The sequence below is a fragment of the Myodes glareolus genome, chromosome 15 (genome assembly GCF_982192425.1).
Source record: "Myodes glareolus chromosome 15, mMyoGla1.1, whole genome shotgun sequence".
NCBI classification, from domain to species: domain Eukaryota; kingdom Metazoa; phylum Chordata; class Mammalia; order Rodentia; family Cricetidae; genus Myodes; species Myodes glareolus.
The window spans coordinates 18,129,988-18,134,901 of NC_142040.1; positions in this window are offsets into that span (position 1 = coordinate 18,129,988).

Here is a 4,914-nt window from a genome sequence, read left to right on the forward strand (position 1 = left end):
CCCAAGGTTACCTGGGACTCTTGTCTATTTCCAGTCTCCAGGGAGATAGCTACATGATTTTCATCAGGTTCACCTTCTTATTTAGCTTCTCTAGGATCATGAATAAAAGGCTCAAAAACCTTTAATTATGGTTAGAATCCACATATGAGTGAATACATTCCATATTCCTCTTTTTGAGTCTGGCTTACCTCACTCAGTAAAGCGTTTTCTATGTCCATCCATTTGCATGCAAAATTCAAGATGTCATTGTTTTTTACCGCTGAGTAAAACTCTAATGTATATATGTTCCACACCTTTTTTAACCATTCTTCTATTGAGGGGCACCTAGGCTGTTTCCAGGTTCTGGCTATTACAAATAGTGCTGCTATGAACATAGTTGAACAAATGCTTTTGTAGTATGTTAGGGCATCTCTTGGGTATATTCCCAAGAGTGGAATTGCTGGGTCCTGAGGGAGGTTGACTCCCAGTTTCCTGAGAAACCGCCACACTGATTTCCACAGCGGCTGCACAAGTTTGCATTCCCACCAACAATGGATGAGTGTTCCCCTCACTCCACATCCTTTCCAGCATAGGCTATCATTGGTGTTTTTGAGTTTAGTTATTCTGATAGGTGTAAGATGGTATCTCAAAGTGGTTTTGATTTGCATTTCCCTGATCGCTAAGGAGGTTGAGCATGACCTTAAGTGCCTTTTGGCCATTCGAAGTTCATCTGTTGTGAATTCTCTGTTCAGTTCAGTACCCCATTTTTTAATTGGGTTAATTAGAGTTTTAGTGTCTAGTTTCTTGAGTTCTTTGTATATTTTGGAGATCAGACCTTTGTCTGATGAGGGGTTTGTGGTGATACAGACGGAGACCCACATTGGAGCACCGGACTGAGCCCCCCAAGGTCCAAATTAGGAGTAGAAGGATGAGAAAAATGAAAAAGGAAATAAGGACTGCGAGGGATGCAATCACCCACTGATACAAGGGGACGGATCTAATGAGAGTTTACCAAGGCCAGTTGGACTGGGACTGAACGAGGACACTATCCAACCAGATTCTCTGAATGTGGCCGGATTCTCTGAATGTGGCTGGCCCGGAGTCTTTCTGAAAAGCCATTGACAATGACACTGGGACTTTGTTTCCTCTGCATATACTGGATTTTGCAGATCCAGTCTGTCTGGACACTCACCTTCCTGGACCTGGAGGGAGGGGGGAGGAACTTGAACTTCCCACAGGGCAGGAAACCCTGACTGCTCTTAGGGATGGAGAGGGAGGAGGAGAGGGAGTGGGGGTGAGTGGGAGGGTGGTGGGAGGAGGGGTGGAAATGGAAACTTTTATAATTTAATAAAATTACTTTCAAAAAGTAAAAAATAAAAAAATAAAATAAAACCAAGGGAAGTAAAAAAAAAAAGAAATATCCTTGGTATAAGACTATATGGGGTCATAGACAAGTTTGCTTTCCAAATGCTGTGCTAAGCAAACTAAGTACATATGAGGGCCAGATTCATAGGTGGGCTTTTAGTTTTCATCAAGTCAGATTGCAGAAGATGGAGAAAGAAAGAAGAGGGTGGTGGGAAGACAGAAAGGACTTGGTTTATAGCAGGATTCAGGAACCTCAACTTTCGGCAAAGGAAGAAGATTTATTGCACCCTAGGCCTTGGTAATAAATCAGTAGTCCTACAATAGCAATTGTACGTTGTTAACTCTGCCCCACGGATACTCTGTGAGCGCTGAAGCAGCTCCAACAACCGGGACTGCCACCCTGCCTATAGAATCCCTAGACAACCAGAGATTTGATTATTTCAGTGCTACAACCTTTCCCAAGAAGTCTAAGAGAGTCTATGTTAGGTTAGGATTGAAGCCTGGTCTGCAATAATTATCTAAATTGTTCCAGTATAATAAAAACTCAGGAGTCAGAAACTGAGATTAAAGACCTCGTAAATGAAAGGAAGAGAGGAGAGTTGACTGGCTAACCCGGTCAGCCAATGACCATCTCCATCCTTTGATTCAAGGTGGTTTTCCTAACAGAGTGGAATGGCTGTATGAACAACCCCCCACACACACACACACACACACGCACACATAACATGAGGTCCGGTAGCCTGGGTGATCCCATCCTCTGAGTAAATGAATAACAGAAAATAGCACAAGAACCCGCTATTGCAGTTTCTTTCTCTTGACTCTTGAAGAAGAAAGAACTGGAGTTTTGGCGAAAGCAAAAAGATCTCTTCTCTCCCCAAGGGTTATCAGTCACTAAGCTGATGGCCTGGCAGCGAGCAATCGGCAGCTGCAGGAAAGGAAACACAAGTGTCTTTCTTCTGGCCCGTGCCTCATCCGTGTGTGCACCAAGTCGCCGAAGAAGAAATATCAGCGACTTCCCAGCAACATGGGGATGTACACATGATTACAGTGTTGGGCTTGCAAGCTTGGTTTATAACAAAAAGCTTAAGCTAAAGTGATTCGATATAAAACAGAATTTCACCTCCCCCTTGGTTGCCACAGATCTAACTTACCTTTTCCATTTTTCTAAATTTGTGAAATCAATGATGACAATCTAATGTTGATTCAGAGCAGAGGGGGAGAATGGGGAATGAGCCTCAGAAAACAGCCATGTTTTTCGGCTGGGGTAATGGTGGATGTCTAAGCCACAAGAAAAGGGATCTGTCTACAGATGGGGGTGGAGTCATTTAGTGGTAAAAGGCAAAAAGTGGGTTTAATGAGGAAAGATTTAATCTGCCTACGGAAAACCCCAAGTCTTTGACACTCTGTTCCAAACCTCACAGCTGCACAAGACTCAATCTCTGCCCAGAGTGTACTTTAAATATGGGCAATAGGACCTAAATTTACGCAAATACAAAAGTGACCAGAAGGAAATTTTTATTTGATCATATTTGGTCCTTGCTCAGATCTCACGTATCAATGACGAAGTTGAAATGAATAGCATGAGAGTGTTCGTGTCAAGTTATGTGACTGAATCTAAGTGGCCAACCAGACTAAAAACAACCACATTTGAGCAAAAAGGGGAAATATACAGCATAAGAACTATTTTCTCTACTTCTTTGTTCATGACAGACATGAATAATCAATACTAGCGCTGCCAAGGAACCTACTCAATCTCAGAACCCTTCCTGTGGAGCTCCAAGCAGCTCCAGACAGTCAATGAGAACAGGCTTCCAGATTGAAAACGCCCTGCCATTCTTGAGTGACAGAAAGCAGGCACTAACATGTTGCGCTCAGTTGCATGTTCAGCTGAGCGTCTGGAACACTTCATCATCTGATTCTTTAAGGTTTACAAGCTCTTTGCTTGGACCTGACCTTTGTGAGGTAAGTTGGTCAGGTATTTGGACCCACTCTTTTTTTTTTTTTTTTAAGAAAAGAAGGATTTGTTGGCTCACAGTGGGGACAGTACATCATGGTGGGGAAGCCATAGAAGCCAAGTCTTGAGGCAACTGGATGTACAGCATCTGTGGTCAGGAAGAGAGAAAGATGAATGTGGGTGCTCTGTTCCCTGTCTCTTTTCAATTCAGTCCTGGACCCCCCCCCCCGCCCCATGAAACAGTGTCAATCATAGTTGCGGGGGGGTTCCCACCTCAATGAATCCAGTCTAAAATCTCCCCCAAGGCAATTCTTAATGCCAATCAATATAAGCATCGCAAGAATTCGTCAAGTACATTTGCTGTTTCGATTTGTTCATCCGTTCTCTGAGGAAAATGTGAGGCAGGAGGATCTCTCCTTGTTCTCATTTTCACTTGCAGACACCTACAGAGTGGCTGAGAGGAGACACTCTGAACTCTAAAAGATGCTCTGTGGACCTATAGTGGGACCTAGCACCACCATTCTTAACCAGAAGACGCAGAGTGCAGAGAACACAGGAAACCAGAGGAGAGCGGGCAGGAAGAGGACCGCTTTTGCTACAGGGCTCACAAGCCAGAAACTAGGAGAGGTGAAGGCTGCAGGGCACAGACCCTCTGTGGGGTCCACACGGCCACATCTCCCTCCTCTCAAGAGGTAAATGATGTCTGACAGCAAATGTCCCTCTCTCCCAAGCTTTGGAATCATGAGGATCTGCTCTTACTCTTTGGAACCTAAATTTGTAGACAAGGAAAGTGGAGGTCACAGAAATGGTCTTGAAAGGCTGGAAAGCTGCTGTGTGCAAAGAAAGAACGTGTCTCCATTTGTCTCCGAGATCAGCATTCTGCTCACTATGGAGCTGAAAATTCCAGAATTTGGAATGAAATTTCTGGATTGAGGAAGTGAATATAGACTGAGCATAGAGCAAACGGGAAAGAGAAGGCAAGGCTGGCCCAAGAGGCTGAGCAACTTGCCCATGGTCACAAAGCCTCTGGAACTGAAAAACCAAACCTGAGCTCCTCTGCGTCCGGCTGTGGCTGGTGAAGTGAGCTGTGGGGCTCAGCACAGAGGAGAAGTGTATCCCCTCCCCTCCCCACGCTGCCCAGAAGGACCTCTCTCAGGCCCCTTCCCTTCTTTCACGGTATCAGGTATCACCGTCTCAGTCACACTCACCTCTGCATAACCCATCCCCTACCCACCCCTGCAATGTCCCTTCCTCTGCAAGCTGAAGGAAACATCCTGCTTACTCAGAACAGTCCCAGCCAACTGACTTAAGATAAGACAAGCACCTTGGCAGGGAGACTTGAATATAAAATTGCAAACAGCTTTTGAAGTTGCAGATTCAGAATACTCTAAGCCAAAGAAGAGGGGCTTGCCTCTTCTGCCCCTTGTCTAACTCAACACTCCAAAGGGCGGAAATGGGTCTGGCCAGCCTTCGGATGTGATCTCACAAGTTTGCCTGCCACACACGTGCATTCACAGCCTGTCACCAGAGTAAAACCCCTGTGAGGCTTGTCACCACCAAAAGCAGGGACATCTTTCTGCTGAAAGCAGAGCAGAGGGGTATGGTTTAATGTCCTT